The following is a 21,105-nucleotide window of genomic DNA, read 5'->3' on the forward strand; positions in this document are numbered from 1 at the left end:
GCGTACAGGTTGGTTACATCGCTATCTCAGTCTCTCTCCTCTGCTCTGCTGTTATGTCTATCAGCAGGTCTTAACGAGGGGAGTCACATCCACCTGCTACATGACACACATTTCCTAATTTGGACATCACTCCCGGAGTTGTGGGTGTTCCCCAGAGATAAAGCTGAGCTACTGAGACACTTGAAGTGTTCCCAAGGGACTCTCCATAACCTGTTGTTCCTGTTCTCCTTTCCACAAAATTAGGTTGTAAAAAATAGGCAATAAATGAACAGTGCAAAGCAATAATCACCTTTGAAGTTCTTCCCTACATGTTACATGGTGTGCTGTCTCTATGTTATGGGTGTATAAATAGGTAAAGGTCTGTCTGCAATGAGGTGATGAGTTAAGTTTTATCAACGCAGTCATCTATGATCCTGGAGACTCCAGTTCGAGACCTGATGTGGGGACCTCCTTTGTAAGGTAATTTATTCATGAACACTTATTGTAACACTTTAATTCTCTAAAATTAAAAGCATAATAAAAACAAAACAAAAACAGGATTTTTAAGCTTGTTTCCACTTTTATTCAAACACAAATACAAATAAGGTTGCTGCCTCAACAAATACAAATACTGGGCTCTCTGCACTCCCTAATCCTTACAAGTCTAAGCATTCACATTAATAGGAAAATGCCAGGAAACTGATTGCCTTAACATTTTCAAATAAGGCAAACTAAAAGTAAGCTGTTGAAACAAAGAGAGACAACAGTTTGAAGGGAAAACTGAAAGAGTTTATTTGTTCTGTAAGACAAGAAAAACAAGTTTCTTTTTCAGTTTTGGTTCTCTTTTCAGGCATGTTATCAAACTTCAAACTTGGTACTCAAAATGTTTGACATGCTGCCAAATTAAATTATCAAATTATAGTGCAAAAGATCTGAACTGTTAGTCTTAAAAATGCATTTTGTTGGGTTGCAGACTACTTCAAGAATGATGAACATACACTATTGTTAGTCTTAAGATTTTTTTTTAACAATATCGTGTAACAGTATAGATGGAAAAGCTTTTTCCCTTTACATACACAAGACAATAACTTTCTTTTGGGTTTTTGTCAGGTTTTTGTATACAAATCCTGAATGAACTGACACTGCTGCCAACTAAGCTATTAATTACAGAAAAACAACATATGTTACTCACAGTATATCTTAATCTTGGCATGAACTTCCTCAACTTTTAGAAAATCAAAATGGCTTTCATCACACTGATGAAAAATGGTAATCATCCCTCTAATGTTCTTAACATCTCCACTGACTATGGTGCGTAACAAACTACAGAAAAACAAACTCAGTCAGTTGGACCAAAGGATGAAAAAAACATCACTTTTCCAATACAAGTAAAGAGTCCCATTGGAGATAGAAGGATGTCACATCCCATTCACATTGTGAAGACATTCACTCTGCATCAGAAGAGTTTTGAGTGATTGTATTTTTGTTTTTAGGGATGTTTGTCTAAGTGAGAGAAGCACTCTAAAGTCAAATGTGTTCTTCAGTTGTTGAGGGTACTCCAAATTCAGAGTGTAAATAAGTCCAAAGAGTAGGCACATGGCATGCAGAAGATTTTCAAGGTCATCCATCACTGTTGCTCCTTCCAAAAATGATTGGAAGTGTGGGACATGTCTGGAGGGTCATCAGTCCTAACAACAATCATAGCGTTACAACTAATTACATGTCAAATGTCACCTTGCATTTCTATGGTAGAAAACATATCTATATCTTGATCTTATTAGATATTCATTTAAATGAAAGCGTGATCTGGTGCACATTGTCCTAACAATACTAACTAGCTCTAGCTTCAATACAAGAACATGGTTCTTTATTTTTGTGTCTTCTACATGGATCATCTGCTGGTGGGGATACAAACTTTTAATTTGAGACCTGTAAGTTTAAGCCTCAGTCTTTTTTTGCATAGTTGTGGTAGTGAGTTAGCATGGTATAGAGCCATCATGTGAATCTTGAAGACTTGTGTGCAGGGTTCTGAGTTTCTAATAAGTCTGGCAAAAACAGAATTAGTACTATAATAGAAATTAATTTTATTAGCTGGCTAGCTAACACTGACAAACTTTGCCAGTGACAAAGGTCATCTCAATAAGTAAAATTGGTTTATGGTGAAAATGGTCTTCCCAATGAAATTTTGAGTTGCAGGAAATACAGGAAGTCCAACACATATTTATTGGAAAAATGTCTAGGAGAAGGAACAGAAGACATGGGTAGTTAGCCTGAGCAGTGAGACAGATCTTGAGGAGTCATAAAGGGTGTACTGACATAAAGTCAAATTAGGAATAAATCTAATGGAGAGCGTTCACACTTACCAACCATCCCAGGTTCCTTGTATTACACTCAAATCACACTATGCCCAATTTTATTAGGACAACTACAGATGATTTAAGCCTGCAGTCCAACCTGATGCAGTAACAAACTCAAATGTGATGCTGAGACTGAGTGTTAAAGGAAATAACCACTCGTTATACTGGACAGTACATACCAACATAAGAATGGTATTTCACTTCTGCTCCTTCTTTCCTCAGTTTAACTATCTTAGCAACAAAAGTTCAAGTTAAACTGTTAAATGTAAAATAAAAACATGAAACTTTGTGATTTCCTGTCTGATAAGATAACTGCATATAATAAATTATGATAAAAAAGTTCATGTTTAAGTTGCAGTTTATGTTCTGTGTTGTAGTGCATGAAAAGTTAGCATAAAGCAGGACATAAAGTAACTGAATCTCAATAGTTTTTCAAAGGAAGCCTGTACACCTCCACTCCCCATGTACCTTCGTAACATCACACTTACTGCTCACTCTTCCCGCCTCCTGAGCACTACTTAGCAACAACTGAAACTCTTTTATTTTTCTCCTACTTTTTCTTCCCCTTTGAGTGAGTACACAAATGTCAGATATTTTCAGATTGCACGATTCAAAACCTTGAAACGTGACTTCATAAAACGTGCTTGTCAGCGGTGTTGTCTCCTGTGTATAACTACTTTCAGGTCCTTCCTCTGATCGAATCCGAACACTATTTTTGATATGAAATCACATGAATAGCTCTTGCTTGTGGCAGTGATAGGCATGTAAAAACCTCTCTGCAGCTCTTTTTTCTTTACTTTGAGCTGTTAACTTTTATCTTAACTTTGATAACTGACTTTCTTTTTTTGTTCTTTCTCTTTTCCTTCCTTTCTTTTCTTTTTCCTTTCTAACTTCCCTTCTTTTCTTCTATTTTTAAATTCTTTGTCTTCCTGTCTTACTTTCTCTTCAGCTTCACTCTTCATATGTCATGCTGATTGAAGGAACAAGCAAGTATAGAAACACAGTCATACCTTTATCATAAAATGATGAGTCTTCCTTTTTTATAAAGACCACCACACTTCTACTCCCTTCCGACACACCGACTAAGAGCATAGCTTAAAGCTAAAAGCGATTGACTCTGTTGCTCTACAGAATGTAATAAAAGTCACAAATAAATCAAGAGCCCCGATGAAAAATAGGGAGATTGCACAGCTTAAAAGGATACACCGCAGGGCAGGACACAAGTGGAGGAAAACAAAGCTGCAGCTGCATTATGACATTTTAAAGGACAGCCTTGCAAATTTCAGTGTTCGAATATTAGAGCTTCCAGGCAGGCATACTTCACCCCACTGCGCTTTGCTTCCAACATTGTGTTGTTAGAGTGTTGTTTTTTATTGAATTTCCAGTCTTATTTTACCTTTGGTGAAGGGAATTCTTGAAACGTGTACATACATCTGCGCAACATTGTGACAAATCAGTTACCTTAAATTTTTTTTTTACGACCTTGTTGAGACATTAATTGGAGTCAATCCTGATCACAATATTTTTAAGTGCACGTGAAGGCAGCATAACATTCACTCACATTCTGACTGATACATCTCTCCCTTTTACTGCCCTTTTTTCTCCTGTCACTCCTCATCCCCTATCTCTTCATCACTCCCAAAACTTCACTCTTGAACAATGTCTTGTAATCCTCCTCCTATTCTGCCACTTCCTCCTTCTCACCTCCTTTTTCAAAATAATATTTCAGCCATAATATTTGTTAAACTTAACTTAATGTTACTTCTCCCTCTGCAATCCTGAGATCCTGTTGGTACCTGGTGATCTTTCTGTAAGTCTCTCTCTATGTTAAAGCTGAGAAATTCCCTCATTCACGCTCTGTTTCTACAGTATGTTTGGTGTCAGCAGGGGCTAAATTGGGCTGGAACGATCTGGAACAGCATTCCAGCACTTTCAGCTAATAAGTAAATAAATCTGATTGGCAGTCTCATATATAATAATGTCAAGCAAGTTCATTTTTTGTATAAAAGGGTCTGGTTGCGGGCTGTAGACAATGATGTAAACCCCCCTCCGAAAACAAAGTGGGTTGCAGTGGCAGAGTGGTGCTGTCCGTTGACTGTAGGAAGTGAAGATGCAGAAGCAGCGATTCAAAGACTAACTTTGGGTGAAAACTTTTGCCACAATATTAGATATTCGTATCTTATGTTTGTGGTGAAAAAACTCACAAGACTTCTCTTTGTTGGAGCTGATATTCATCTGCTGACCTTCAGTAAGTTTGTTCCTGACATTTATTCAGCTGTTTCTGTGCTGTGGAACCAGATGAGCAGTAAGATACAATGTTGTTTTATATCTGAATTTTGTCATATTCATAACATAACGTTATTGATAGTCTCTCCACATAATAACATTGGTATTAATTGGTAATAACAATAACAAATTAATGTACTTCTGTCTCCTGACTGACAGTAAACAGCTGTAACATTATTGTCTCTGATGATGTCAGATAAACTGATTCAGATAAACAAAGCCAGCCAGGCCTCGTCAGATAAACAGGAGACACAGGTCTGCACAGTGTAACTCAGTAAATAAACAATGTAACTCAGTAATATTTGAAGTGTGAGTTATATAAATGACTGATCTGGACTCTTTCCAGACTGATGCTGACACAAGACAGTTTTTTTAGCTGATTTTGAAAACAACAATCATGCGAAAAGTAAAGAACATCTTATTTCTCTGTATGATCCTTTCCATAATGTTGTCAGACAATTATTATAACAATCTGAGCCTGTCAGTGGCAAAAACAAGCATTTTTAGTGGACGTACACTGACGGGACACTATCGCCCTGTCGGATTACATTGCAGCTCGTTTCGTGGCTGCCGGCTGAAGTGCTCTCACTCAATACTTGGACCACTTTCAAAAATCATTGTCTCCATTAGTCACTTAGACACAAAAAGATGGGAAAATAGGGTCCAGGTTGAAAAATACCTATGTTTCCCTTTAAAGCTAACATGAACCCAAAGCCTTAGCCTAACATAAATCTTATTCTGATACAAACCCTGGTTAGTCTGACCATGCTCAGAATTCTTCACCCAGTGTCATGATCTTTGGCTGTTTTAACGCATTCGAGAAGATGATAGATGGTATTGGTTGAGGCCCATCTGTCCCTTTGCTGGATTCTCACCATTCCTCATCTGATTCACAAGCTGTGTTCACCTGCAAAATTACCAGCCCCTGGTAGTTTGCTTTTCACACCATTCTTGATAAACCCTCTGTTTGACAGGTCCAACATGACAGCAGTTTGGAAGCGTGCCTAACATCAACTCTCATGCTAAATTCAAAGTTACTCGGGTCATTTTGCACTTTCCAGAACTCACCAACCGATGCCAGAAATACATTTTCTACCTGTCACTTGAGTACATATTGCTTTAACTGTCAGCTGTCAGAACTAATAAAGCAACAAACTCTAGACTTGTTCCCAGGTGCAGCATCACCAAGAAAGAATATGCATCAAACACAGAGCACAGTCTGGTCAAGCAGAGATTCTTGGTGTGTATGGGTGAGTGTACAAAGGTCAGGGGTGGAAATACATTAAATATACATGATATGATACATGATAAAAGATGAAAAGAGAAGTAGAAAAAGAGTACTTGAGAGGAGCAAAAACAAGAATCGCCAGAAGAGAGATGAGTTTGGCAGCACTCATACTGTCAGATCCTCTCATCACAGTAATCAAGACCTTTTCAGCATCAGCACAACTCTGAACAACGCAAAGCCCACAATAGCACAAGTTATATCACTAATAAAGCTGTTTGTGTTACATCAGTTATGGCTAATGATGAGTAGCATGTGACATAATTACACTCTAATGAGATGAAGGCAGTTTCATAACAGTCCTCTGAGTTATATATGTAAATACTAGCTCCAAAGGTTAGTGTGGTTACATAAAGTGAAACAAACATGTGTCACACCGCTGTGTCATTCTGCATTGATTATAAAGTATATGCTGTGTGCGTCATGGTTTAAGTAAGAGTATGTAAATTGTGTTATATAATATGAAAAACTTTTCGTCAGAGACATAGTATTTTCACTTTTATCACTCAAATCAGTGTAATGCAAACATATTGTTTCATTATTAAAAGCACTCGCCCTACAGTCACTGTTTCATTATTATATTATTGTATCAGAGAGCATCTACTGGAATTTTTGCTGCTCGTGTACAAATAAGTAGAGCAGATATAAACCCTTTCTGTCATTTCCAAAAGAAATTTAAACTCTTAAGTGTCCGTCCTTGGCTTTTTCTACCAATAAAAGATCATTTCCTCTGTGGGCTTTGGCGAGTCTGTCTTGTATCTCTCGTCCATCTCTTTAATTTTCTATTTAACAGCATCTCTCTACCTGTCAGTACATGTGGGGACCTTGTGTCTTTTGAAACATTTCAGTGCACACTGACGTGTATCGCTTTGTCTTGTTTTTGGTGTTTTCATGGTTATCCTTAAACCAATATGAGAAGTGTAGTATGTTAAAGGAGAAGTACAGTTTATTACATGTTTGGTTTTATTTCTGCCCCTCCAGCCATCGGTTTTATGGGGTATGAATATTGCCCTCACACAAGTAAAAAAAGTAGAAAACAGGTCCACCAGGGCTACAAACACGAGCTGTCAGATGATCAATCAAGTTGGAAAAAAATCCTCCAGGTTTGTCAAACTTATTTGGAAGATAGAATGAAGATAAATGGTGACATTTTTTTCCCAAACTGTATGTTCTTCTGTCTGCAGACTGACTTCCTACCATAGTTGCTGTAGTTCAGCAGTTTACAATCTGTCTGATCGTCTTACTTCTTGTTTCCTGTTTTCCTAGTTTTTTAGAAATGTCTGTGCGTCTGTGTATGCATGAAAACTAACTTTGTGATATATATAGTGATAATAATGCAAATTCCTCTCCTCTGACAGTCTAAAGTCTAGTGCAGACTATAAGACCTTTGCCACAATTCACATGTCCCTGACAATCTTTTGCCAAAGGTTGTCTAGTTCCAGTGGTTGCGAGATGCGTCTTGACCTTGCAGTGAGCTGTATCTGACTCCACAACAGTTTCAGACATTTTTAATACAACTGTAGCTAAAAGCAAGATGTGCTTGTAGCTGTTGTGTCTAAAATTCAGAGATGGGAGACGAGCAGTGTCCAATGAGAGTGTAAGAGGAAACTGTGGGTGGGGATGCAGGGAGGCAGCAGGCACATAAATAAAGTGACATCTTGTGTTTTTCCATTGAATATCAATCATTCACTGGAACTGGAATAATCTTGTAATCAGTACACCCCCACATCAACATGACAACAATACAAGCTGAAACAGACTAAAAGCACAAGACCTAACTACACAAAAGTAAATATCCAGTGGCTTAATTTGCTTAAGGTTTTTTTTTTTTTTCCACTCATGTCTATTTTTGGCCAAGTAGTTTTCATCAGTCTGGCTTCTGTTTTCAAGCCATCTGCTCTCTTATGGTAGAAACAAAGCATTTTCTTGTGGTAGAAAAAGACATTATCTGACAAACAGGGGTCTGAAAGACAAATACACAGAATATACAAAAGTAAAGGATTCCACTCGACCTGAACTCATGGCCCGTATGACAATAAAGCCTCCGAGCTCTGACAAACCAGCATGGCGCGGAAGATGGATCGGTGTGGAAAGATATTGGGTTTATTTCAAAGCAATTCACTGCCAATTCACAGGTATCCAGCGAAAGAGCCACGCTGACCATCAGACGGCAAGCTGAGAAATTCCTACCGGAGCAAGAAAATCACGCTCACACATTTATTCTTGATTGCCCTTAGTCATCGATGCGAGAGCAAACACGCTACGCACACTGCACAAACTACACACACACATTGCTCCGGTTCATCCTGGTGCACCACGCTCCCTGAAGGTATTCGGGCAACACACATTCACTCTCCATCCACCTACACGATCTCCAGTGGTTCCAGACTGTGGGGGAGACTGTCTGACAAGATGCCAAACTGAGTTCACTTGTCTCACATCTGATTGGTTGCTGAGGGTGGTAAAGGCTCTGCAGCGATTGGTCAGTTAGTTTCAAAGCAGTGCACGACTGCTAATAATCTCAGATGAACCAGAATAAGTCTTGTTTAAGGTCACACCAACTGCAACAAGAAATCTATAACAACAGAGTCTTAACTGTCTTTTCACTGTGTCAAACTAAAGCTATGGAAGTCAAAACCAGCCAGAGGATGGTGTGTATGTGCGTGAATGTCAAACAGGAGTGGGGGGGGGGAAGAAAAACAAACAGAAACTTAAATTTAGTAGATCAATAAAGCTGGAGGACTGGAGCAGCTTTTGCTTTTAGCACAGCACTAAAAACTTAAATTGGAGCGGGAACAAACTAAGGATCATAACATCAAGCAGCGCACGGTGTGCAATAATACTGTGGAACTGGATTTTATAACTGAAAAGAGAAGCAGTCATTTTATCTTCCATCACAAAAAGCGGGAGGCAATTAAAATCATGCTCATTAGGAGGTAATAAGAATGTGTGTTTGCATGTACCTGATTGGCCAACACAGTGTGTCGCCAGATGACATTACACTGCGTTGCAGCAAAAAAATGAGCCCCACTGCATCAAAACATTTGGGTTCCATTTAAAAGAAGGAAGAGGCTGAGATTTTTCTTGAAGCAGTGCTACAGTCTGAATGCTGCCTTACAGTGTAAACTTCATACTAAGTGTACGTGTACGAGGCTGTGCTTAGTCACAGTGGTGTGCATTGTCACAACGACAATGAATACATGCTGATGTTTTGATTGTTTAATGTTTACCATGTTTGTCATCTTTCTTTAGCATGACAAAGGTGTCCTGTGGAGTTTTCTTGTAAACAGCATAAAGTTATGTTTACATTGAGTTTTACTCACTAAAACTTTTAGTATGTATCCTTGAGGTTGAATGCATTTCCTTTCTCATAAAACACTTGCAAAGCTGATTTTTATAATCATACATTGTTCGCTAACATGTTTATAAGTTAGCTGTCTTGTGTTAGTGCAACGTTTCTTGGTACGTTACCGCTACCAACTGTCAGTCAGTGGAATAGCGTGAAACCAACAGCAGAATGTGAACTGTGTCGCCCACATGCTCACATAAGCATCTTCATGCACATGTACAAAGAAAACAGGGAGACACTCATAAAGACATGGATCAAAGTAATTAAAAACTGCAGAGAGCACCTTTAATATTTTCTAATTGGCACTAAGCACAAAGTACAGTTGAGGCTGATGAGAATGTGACCAGGTGATAAAACTCAGGGGATCACCAAAGTTATTACAATTGATGCCAAGAGAAACGCCAAATTTCAAATTTCCAACAGTGTTGAGCTACAATATTTCACTCAGAACCAAAAAAAAAACAACAAAAAGTCAAGGAATCTTCAACGTTAGTGGGGTCGATCCTCTGGGGACCATGAATGTTTCTACCAAAGTTCATGGCAATCCATCAAATATCTTATATCCCCACTCTGCTAATGATTAAATCTACAGGCTGCAACTTGGTTTCACTTTGCCATGACAAGCACTGTACCTTCCTTTCCCCCATCGATCCCTGTAGACATAAAACTTCCTTCTGTTTATTAATGTTGGTTCACAGCTGCTAACACCTATGCAGAATTTCAGCAGAGGAATCTACCCTTACTGTCAAGCTTCACACTACAGTAGCACACTGACACTCTGCTACTGTCCACATAAAACATCTACAGTCATTCTGAAAATCACTGAGTGCAGTAACAGTGGCACAGTTCTTTAATATCTAGTGTTTGACAGCCATGTGTACTGACCTTGTGTACACATGATCAGGCCAAGTGATGACTGTTATCACGCTCACTGCTGGAGACTTGCCGGGTGTGACTGTCCGCTAGATTACTCAGTGTCACTTCCACCTTCTGGAAACAATTAAGAAGATATACCACTGTTGGATTAGTGGGGTTACATTTAAAGCTGCAATTACTGTAATAATGCATCCATACTATCACACCTATCATTATTTCTTGTCCTTAACAATTTAGGGTTTGAATTGCTTTGTGTGAGACCATTTCATCCAGAAGTGCCTCACCCGACATTCGAGGTTTTTGCTCTTTTGTGCAATCCAATGTCTGAAAAATGACGCTGAGGTCTGAGGATGCACAAAATGTTTTATGTAGATATGTCTCAGGAAAGTATATGCACAGTAAAGTATGTTAAAGGGTCAATTCATGCCAATTTTTTAAAAAAAAACATCATCCCTATTGGTTTTTAGCGATGTAGACAGTGTCCCTCTGACTCCGAATAAACCATAATCCTCACTTTCAACAGTTTTCATCAGAACTACTTCTAGTCTCTATGAAAACATGTCATTAGGTCAGTTTCTCTGTCCCTCAGTCCATCTTTAACCCCATTTTAACCAAAAGTTCCAGGTACTTTGGAATCAGAGGAACTAATCTCAGAAACTAAACTTGGAACTAAAAGTGCCTGTAATGCAGTCTTGTTTGCATTTCCACCACATCTGAGGAACCAGGTAGGTCATGCAATCATTGAAGAATCAAAAAATGACAGCAGTGCTTGAAACGTAGCATTCACACATGATGAAAACACAGATTTGTTCTGTTGTTCTTTGTATTTACTGCTGCATGAGTTGGATAATGGAAAATGAAACTGAAACTAAGAGTGTAACAGTAAAATATCTGCTGAGTGTTTGATGGTTATTTATTTCTGCTTTAGAAGGTAACCACCATGAAACAATCAGGAAATAACATTTTATTTCTCTCATTCACTGACTTTGTTCTCCACTGCCGCCCCCTTTCTTCATTCACTCTCTAGCTCGCTCCACCACTCTCTCTCTCACTTGTGCTCTCAGCTCCTACCGTGCTGCTCCCTCTTTTTCTCTCACCCTTTTTTAAAACGAGTCAGGAAGCTGATAACAAAGTGTAACTTTACTTTTAACATTAACAAACGAAGATAAATGACCTCTCCTCATTGCAAACTGGTCCTAAATTGATACTGGAGTACTTCCTTGTTTATGAAGTGGTACACAAGCTGAAGTAGCCGTGGCGTTTGGTTTGACCAATCAGCGACGGTCATCACTGCAAACCCCCCCCCCCCCCCCCCAAACTTCCTGTGCTTTTGGAAAGTACTTTTTGAGGGGTAAAACTATCTCCCCAGAACTTAATTCACACCCAGATTCCTCCGGTGGAAACGTAGGCAGAGGAAATGAGTTCTTCAAAAGGTTCTTAGTCCCTGTGGAAGGTTCCATTGGTGGACACATGGCTTTTCTTTCCACATATCCCTTTCTCATGGGACTGTCTGTCAGACTTCCACCCACACCTGCTGTCTTGCTCCCCAGTATATATTTCTTCCTGTAGCATTGTTCCTTACTAGATCATCACTGTTACGTAGATGCTTTTAAATTCTAGACATTTTGCCTGTCTGTTTTCAGTTCACTGTTCCTGTTCCAGTTATCACGTTATGTTAAAACTTGCTGCCCGTCCTAACCTGCCTACCTGCTCTACCCTACTTGACTTTTTTGCCTGCTGTGACTGCTTTCATGCTGCCAAATATAAGCTTGTCTAACAAACAATGATTCCAAGTAAAGTCCCTTTAATTGTACCTATACATGTTTTCCCCTGCTGTGTGTTCCTTTCCTGAACTGTTTGGTGAGTTATGTAGAGCAGTGGTTCCCTTTTTATTGGTGCATCCTTAAATAAATCAATGTTTGCTTGTGACCCCAGCATTTTGTGACTATTTCAACCAAAAAGTGTATTTTTTAAAATTGTTTTAAGTACGTTTTTGAGGCCTGAAGATGTTAAATGATCCAATTATTCACCCCTCATATTTACAAAAATGTGTAAATATAGTGAACTGATTGTGTCCTTGTCTGGTAGTATTGTAGATACTTCATTTAGTTTCATTTGTGAGCCACACACATGTAGTCTCTAACTAGTTCTACTTCTTATTTACTCTTAGAGAGTCAAACACAGAACTCGGTGATTTATTACAAAGAACCCAGTGGAGGTATTAACCTTCTTTCCACAGAGATTTGTCTTGTGAAGGATTTGACAAATCTCCCTTCTGACACAGGCGATATTATCCTGATTTTTGCATCAGTGTTAGTACGCTCTAATCCTTTTCCTTGTCTATCATCTCTCTCCCTGTTGTATCTGTTTTAATTTTCCTCCCACTATTTTTCTTTGACTCAGTGACTTATTCAAAAACCTACTGCCAATTATCAGAGATAGTGTCAGAAAATAACACAGGAGCTATTTGCTTTGCAGAAAATGAGCAGTGAAAATTCTCAGCAGTGCGTGATGGGTTTGGATTGATGGGGATAACTATCTGTGTCTCGGAGGGCAATAATGGTAGGGCAGGCGCTGGAAAAGCACAGTCAGGGTTTAAGTACAGTAAATATTATGGCTGACATATAATTACTACAGACTAGACAGATGGGTGGCTGGAGGAGGGGTCTGAGATGGTGGTGAGTGATGGGGCCAAGTCATGACAGGAGGCAGGAGGAAAAAGGGAAAACAAGACTGACGAGGAGGGGGAAGATAATAGAGGGAGGACAGAAGGTAAAGACAAATGTAAGAAGGGATTAAGTGTAAATTGAAAGAATGGATTTACTACATTTTTACTAATTTAAATGAAGCATTCTGTTGCAGGGAGTAAAAAGATATAGTGGAGGTATGTTTGTTCATTGTGTCCAACTGAATTCATTTCCTTTGTCTTTGGGTCTGAACCAGGATTTCAAATTCTTCTTGTGACTGCTGAGCCATGTGTGTCTTGTCACTTTTTCTTCCTCGACCTCTTTGCAACGGTGAAACTCCACCATTTTAGCGCAACTGATGTGGGTCATTTGACTCCTGTAGCACACACCGGATTCAGACGAAGAAGTCTAGGTACAGTAAGCTGAAGGTGCTGATCCAGGAGACATTTTTCATTAAAAACATTTCTAAGAAAAGCAAGAAGTTTGCATGTTTATTTGATTAATGAACTATTACGGTGCTTATAGTTGCCCACATAAAACCATCACTTGTCCTTTTTACACTTTGGTTTTTGGACAGATTTAATTAAGGTATGACATGTTAATTACTGAGCTTCAGAGGTGCAGGTCACTAGTCTTTATTAAACAAAGACCATGCACAAAAAAACCCCAAAACATTAATCTCAAAATGAGAAGAGAGGATTTAGGCCAGATTTAACTATTAGCTCATTTCCATCTGCAGTCCCCGGGCAGGTACACAGAACGATTACCAGATAATAAAAACATTAAGTTTATCTTAGCCTAACTTAGCTAATTCAGTAGTTGTACTGTATAGGTGGTTGAATGATGAACCTCTTCAAATATGGATATGCAATGTTTACACATTTATTGTAGCAAATGTAAGACATACATAAGAAAAAGTGATTATTAATGTCCAACCAATCTGACTTGCACAACAGCCAGAGTGCACGCTGAAGGGACTTTTGTTGTCCTAAATGCATCAAGATGAAATGACTCTAATTCCCAGACATTGGGCCTCATTCACAAACAGTGTGTATGCTTAAACCATGCATACGAATGTTTTAAGCACAAATCCAGGATTCATCAATATGTTCTTACTTGAATTTGTTCTTACTCTGCAAACACATTTAGAACTGCCTTAGACCATGTATACACACAAATCATAAACATCCCATGATTCTTAAAAAATGACATAGTCAATATTTATTCAATGTAAATAGTATAATACAACCACAGTCATTTAAAAAATGATTGGGCCTAAATATACAACATGTAAAAGTGTGAAATTGCTAATGATACACAATGTACTTACTAATTATAAAATTAAAAGCTAAGACTTTGTAATCCATAAATCATCATCAGAAATGTAATGAAATGATGAATATATTAAAACTGTCCTTTTCCCACTTTTAGATGACATTATATATATATGGGAGTTTCCATATTGGAATGTGACAGCATCAGATTTGGCTGATATATGCAGCTGGTTAACCAGCAGCCTGTTCAGTGTCCTCACAGCCTGACAATTCAGTAGAGGCACAGGGAGGGACGCTCTGCTTTCTCTACATCACAGCCTGTTGAGGACAGAGACGAAACATGATGCACATCTGGTGCAGCAGTAGAGATTTATTTAGATCAATTCCACAGATCTACACATTTACAATTTTTTATTTTGTTACAGATGTACTGTATGGTGGTGGTGCAACAGGTCTGCAGGCTGTATTCAGGCTCCGAAATGGTTGTGCCAATGACATGTTTACCAGCCAAATCTGAATTTTCTGACTTTTCTTTGACTTCTGAGACTATTGTTTGCATTTCACTAGCAGTAAAATGTTTTTATATTTTTACCATTACCTCCCTGTTTGCAATGAGTGACAGCTCTCTCCACTGTTGCATCACTCCAACAGAGCTTTGCCTATATAGAGAAATTTGGGTGTGGTAGTATGCTAATTACCAATAGCAGGCATGGGCCTGTCAGTTTAGAATGATACTGATTCACTAACATACACACAGAGATAAGAAAAAAATTGGCCAGTGCACATGTGTCATGAATCTTTGTTTTCATAGCGGGAATCTAAGGGGAAATCAAGCTAGTTTGCTTGATTGACTATGTGACTCATAGTGTTTACACTTTCTGATTCCATCTTAGCTCCATTAAGCTGCGTCATATTCACTCAAATATGAATACTACTGTGGCTCCTGTATTCACAAAGATAACACAAATTAAGCAATAAATCCAAATCTCGAGGCATCTGTGACCTTTCTGAATACAAATTTTGACATTATTTCAATTGGAAGAAAATTTCACAGGGAAAGGAGGGAGTAACAGAGCTTATTCATATTAGGTCAGTTCAAACAATTTAACCTCTTGTCATATTTACAACAGTGCTGTAACAGAGCTGATCCTTCAGCAGCTTAATCTTCTGGTATATTTTTGTAGAAAGCAGAACAAAATACCCTTATTATCTGTCACATAAACCTAAATTTAGAAACTAATTCACCTCATCATTTATATACTTACTTTTACTTTAAAAATGACTAAACTGATGGACATCTGCACGTCAACAGTCGCTTTTATATGTCTCCTTTTTCCTTTCCCCTGTTTATCTGCTCAGCCATTATTCTCTAATGAACCTCCATGACAATGCTGGCTGCGGTTGCTAGGACACTGTGATGCAACAGCAAAGCCACTATAGTGGACATCTCAATAAATAACACGGTACAGTCCGTGACTACAGCCAGCCGTCCGCTGTGCTGTGTCATGTCTCTGCTGTGACTGGTTGGAGGGAAGTGTGAACTGTCACATCCACACACTGCCCAGTCATCCGGAGAACACAACTGTCATGTCTTTTTAAATGGTGGAGGGAGGACACAGACAGTTTATAGGTGTTTGTGTGTGTGGCCTGTAGTGGATGGATGTGATTGAGGCACTCCGGTGTCAGAACTGCTGGACTGTATTATTATGCCTTCACTATGCTGTCCAGCTGCACTTCTGATAACAGATGTGCTTTTGTTGCTGTGTTCATCTTTGTCTTCATCTGTCTTGCTGCTTCATGAACCACACTCTGTTCATTTCTTTCACTTCTTGTTGTTTCACAGTCTCTTCATCTTTTGACTCTTTTTCTGTTATATTCTATTTCCTTGACATACACAGTCTTCCAAGATGGAAACAAGACTTAAACTAGACTTAATTATCCATTACAAAAATATATTTGCTCAGTTTCTCGATATAAGACGTAACTTTCTCGTTATAATGAGATCATTTTTCTCATTAGAACAAGAAAAACAACATGCTATATTACATGAGTTATGCAGCACATTGCTGATACTTATGTGCTGATTTCTTCTCTGGTGTTCAAAAAGAGCTCATGAGGAAATTATTCATTCTGATATTATCAGTCAAAACTGGACCTGTACCATGTTAGGGATAATGACAGAAACAGGGTTGTAATATTCCAGGGGAGATAATTAATGTGTGATCACTATGTTTCACTCACTGTTAATGAGAAACACATACAAGGACAGCAAAGCACTATTTTTACTGCTTTCCACTTTCTGATTAGGGGAAATTCATACAACTTACTTGCTGACGCACATGTGTGTGTTACCATGGTTACATTTATACGTTGCCTATACAGATCATTTCCTTGACCATTCATGTCCAGAGAGTGGATTAGTAGTCTTTGGATACATTTTTGAATTGTAGTCACTGTTATTAAAAGTGCTGTGGTTGTTCTGCTTTGCTTTGTCTGTTTGTCACAGTAAAGGCACCCAATATTATAAGAGAACTATCACTGTTACAAATTCCAAAATAAGTAAATACCTTTTCTCGTTGTAACAAGAAATATCAAGATTATCTGTTCTTGGAATAAAGCAGGAGCATTTTTTCAGGGAATGCCAAGGTATTGAAATGTGGCATGACGTCATAGAAATACCCAAAACTTTATTTAAAAGCAAAGTCCCTTTTATTGGCCAGGTATATCTACATGTTTTGATAAATAAAGGCTAGTCTCAATTAGAAGCCAGGTCTAAATGAATTGTTCTTGTGGTTATCATGGATGCAGTTTTGTTTTTCTTTTTATCATCTATTGCAATAATTCATGTCAATTAATGAGCAAAACTCAGAAACACAGCAGTGAGACATATATCCATTATCTCTCTCTAAATCCAATTAAATTCAAAGGGCTTTATTGGCATGAACGTTTCAAGAACAATGTTGCCAAAGTATCAAAATACAGTTTGTTCAAATATTTGGACAGTACACAATAACAGTAATATGAACATTGTCTGTATCTCACCCCAGCTGATTTAGCTTGTTACGCAACTTAGTGGCTGCACTTATGTAGCTCTCTCTCCCCCGCCTCTCTCTCCCAACACGACAATACAAATCCATCTAGCAGATACCCGCACAACATAGGCTACACACAGCAATCAGCCACAAGTTAATACTGCTCCTCATCATCACCACAATGCTTGCTAGTACATAACGTTAGCCAACTACTCTCTCTCTCTTTCTCTCTCTCTCTCTCTCGATATGCCTTGATATGTCACTGACCTGGACTGCTGTTGCTGTTGTTCGGCTAGTAGTAGCTGCAGACTCGTTTGTAGTACCCCAATTGTAGTACCCCAGTTGATGCCTGTGGAAGAAAATTAGCTAATGTTACCACTTCTTGGCTGGAAAAATATTTAACATGAGCTAACATTAAAGGTTCTTAAAGGAAAATAGTGAGCAAACAGTAGTGGTTCTCAAAAGGATAAAGTGAACAGATTTATGGATGGGCAGATCTGAACTCAGTAATCGTACTCAGGTGTGGACTAAAACAACCGCACCAAGACTGTTAAAGGAAGTGTTCTTGACCCGATGACAAATTCTGACCCAAATACAGACATACTCTGTAAATTTGAGCTAAACAGCTTCCAGGTGTGCTTTGGATACTGGAATTCAGAAGTCAACAGATGCTAGCAGCTAGCAATCAAAGTCTGACCTGGACTAGCAACAATGTATGTTGCCTTCTTGATATTTTGGCAGATAGAACCTTTTTCAAGACAATGAGCAAAGTGAATTTTCTCATGTGACTTATGAGCTTTCAAGTTTGTCAACTCATCTGCTGATTCAGAACAGATCAAATAAAGTACAGGTTAAAAAAATCTAGTTGTTAGCAAGACATTCATAGCTCTTTCATGTTTCTGTCTGGCTGCTGATTGGTCCACTAAATGTACTGCTGCTCTCTCCTGTTTGCTAACCTGAGTTAGTCCAGAGAACTATTGCTGACTTTCTTCATGGGAGAGGAATTAAGGTCTGCAAAAAGTCCAGAGATTTGTTGCTAGGCTCTCTTTTGGTCAATAAGTAGGTAAAGGGGTCTCAAAAGCCACTAAATCTAGCAAGAAAGTTGCTTAGTTGTCAATAATGAAAATTAACATTGCCTTTTACATTAACCTAGTGACAGACGAGAACAACACCTGTAACAATAGTAACACTACACATGAAATGCGTAGAACAGTTGTAGCCTCAGAATACTTAGAAGACATAAAAGAGATAAAAATGCATAAGTATATAGGTAACTTTATTTATATAGCACCTTTCAAGAGCAGAGAAGTCACAAAGTGCTTCACAGTGGAACATACATACAGACATAAAACACAATAAAAAACAGAATAAATAGAAAATAGAAAAATTACACAAAGGCAAGTCTGTACAAATCTTAAGCTGCTTTTTAGAGGTGTCCACAGTGTCCACAGATCTTAAATCCAAAGGGAGAGAATTGCAAAGTTTAGGAGCCACAACCTCAAAAGCACAGTTTCCTTTAGTTTAAAGCCTAGTTCTAGGAACAACCAACAAACCCTGAAGAAGCCAGACTGAAACTTATCAAAGAAATTATGTTCATCAATTGCAGTTGTGAGCTGCTTAGCAACCACATGGCAACAAAGGGTACCTTCGAGATGGGCCTGTAATTTTGGGGTAGAAATGGATCAAGGTTTGATTTTTTGAGAAGTGGTTCAATAGCAGCATAGTTTGAATTGAGCAGGGACATGGCCAGATAACAGAGAGCTGTTGATTATGGAAAGCACAGCGGGACCAATAGAGCCAATGACATTTTTAAGCAGAGATGGGGGCAAGAGGAAGTTTTCATACAGTTTACAAAGTTAGTAAGATCTTGGAGTGTTATTAGACAAAACCTATCCAGGACTGTAGGCTGAGAGAAGCACAAGATAAGGGGGAAAGTTGAGGGGAAAATGTTCCAACCTGATGTCATTAATCTTGCCTACAAAGAAAGAAAGAAATTTGTTACATTTCTTGGTTGAAAAAATCAGAACAGCAGGTGTTCCGATCTCCTACAGTCTCTCTTTAAAGGGTGAATGTTGTCATTTATCCAAGGGGAGGATTTGCTCAAAGCAGCCAATCTAGTTTTAATAGGGGCCACTTTATCCAATGCTGAAAGACAGTGTTCATTAAAAGATTGCACCAAGTAGTCAATATCACTGTGCATATCAGAGTTAAAATGGAAAGTGGCAGAAAACTTTGCAGCAGAAAAGTGGTTAAAGATGCGAGAGCTAACGATACGGCAGCAAGGTAAGGAATCTAGATTAAATGACAAATCAAATAAAACACAGTTGTGATCGGTCATAAAAAGATCCTCAGAAAATAAAGAATCAATATTCAAACCAAGAGTAAAAACAAGGCCCAGAATATGCCCTCTGTTGTGTGTAGGGCCAGATACATATTGAGTGAGATTAAAAGACTCTGTGATATTAATATCATCTTCAACACGAATGCTAAAATCACTGGTAATGATAAAACCGGATAGCTTAAGGATAGAGGACAAAAAGTCAGTGAATTCATTTAAAAATGATCCGTTTGGGCCAGGTGGACGGTAGATTAAAATTAAGTTAAAATAATTAGTATGTCCAACTTTAATCTTTTGAAGTTCGAAAGAAGAGAATGACCTAGTGCTCACCAAATGACATATGAAGTGGCTCCTGAACACCGCAGCAAGTCTTCCACCACAGCCAGAAAGTCTGGGCAAGCTTATAAAAGTATAATCCTTCAAGCAGAGCTTGATGAGAGGGCCAAGTTCCATATTCCTCAGCCAGGTTTCAGTCAGGAACAGAGAGTCTAATTTCTTAGACAAGACCAGATCATTTAGCACAAACGACTTGTTTTCTATGGAGTAGGCATTCAGCAGCGCCATTCTGAGGTGTAGAGACCCGGCTGTCAACAGGGGAACCCCGGGGCAGAGTGCGTAGATGACACAGATGATGGGGACTCTCTCCACCGCACCAGGACAGTCAGGGAAGACAGGTCAGAGAAAGGAGAGTCTGACATTCCCAGCCATGGATAAGGGGAAGTCATTCCAAGGAATAACAGGATACACCAAAGCCAAAGCTCATCAGAAGTGAGCTGCACCATTTTCTGACAACACCTCATCTCCAGGGCTGTCTCAGCTTCATCTGGACCCCTTCCCTTCTCCCCCTCCTCTGCCCGTATTAACTCTGGTGCTGCAAACCAGTATGGAGAATGTTGGCCACTGGCAGAAACAGGGGTGACGCGAATTGGGGGAAACTAATCCTTGGAGTGGAAGCACCATGATCCAGGAAGACGCTCTGATGAACAGGAGAGTCTGGGGATTGTACACCTGGATAGCTGGGTAGCGGCAAAGCCAAAATGAGAATAATATTTCCCTGATGAAAACTAAACTAAAATGTACATTTATTTACATTTAATCCTCAAACCTAAACCTTAATAAAGGGTTCAGGGGTCAAAATGAACACTGGTCTCGCTCATAGAAGTAAAATGCTCGTAAAGGTGTGAATTACCTCAATTCACAGTTATGTAAAAGCTGACAAAGAACAAAAACAAGAGGGTGCAAAGTGACACAATCAAAGGCATTTCCTTTTTTTTTCAGTTCTACTTTCATCTGATACCATAGGTTTGTGTTCCACCCCCAACTGTTATCCAATTATTTGGTTTTCAAAAAGACTTGAAACTTGCACTAAACCCAACTCCTAATCCCGTTCAACGCTGTGTTTGCAGGCGGCAGGCTTCTCATTTTCTCTGCACTCATTAGAAGAAACACTTTTCACATAGTAAAAGTTACTTTGAGTCGATCACAGCGTATTTATCCCCCTTCACCTCTAAGCCATACAGAGACTCACAGCAGGGGAGTACAGCTCTAATGAACCAATTAATTTATCAGTTACAAACACGATACACTTTAATTGGATCTCTGAAGTTTACTTTTTGCTTTGTCACTCGGCCTTTTTATGTCA

At 38.8% G+C, this 21,105-nt stretch overlaps 1 long non-coding RNA gene across 1 annotated transcript; it reads right to left on the reverse strand.

Annotated features, from left to right (window-relative positions):
• Positions 1 to 746: 746 nt before the first annotated feature.
• Positions 747 to 18,149, reverse strand: LOC122990618. The gene is made up of 4 exons (XR_006405424.1): positions 18,082 to 18,149; positions 17,393 to 17,474; positions 10,142 to 10,246; positions 747 to 1,667 (listed from the first exon to the last, which is right to left on the reverse strand). It is a non-coding gene; the product is annotated as an uncharacterized LOC122990618 (long non-coding RNA).
• Positions 18,150 to 21,105: the final 2,956 nt, after the last annotated feature.

Source organism: Thunnus albacares, chromosome 10, assembly GCF_914725855.1.
Source record: "Thunnus albacares chromosome 10, fThuAlb1.1, whole genome shotgun sequence".
Lineage (NCBI taxonomy): Eukaryota > Metazoa > Chordata > Actinopteri > Scombriformes > Scombridae > Thunnus > Thunnus albacares.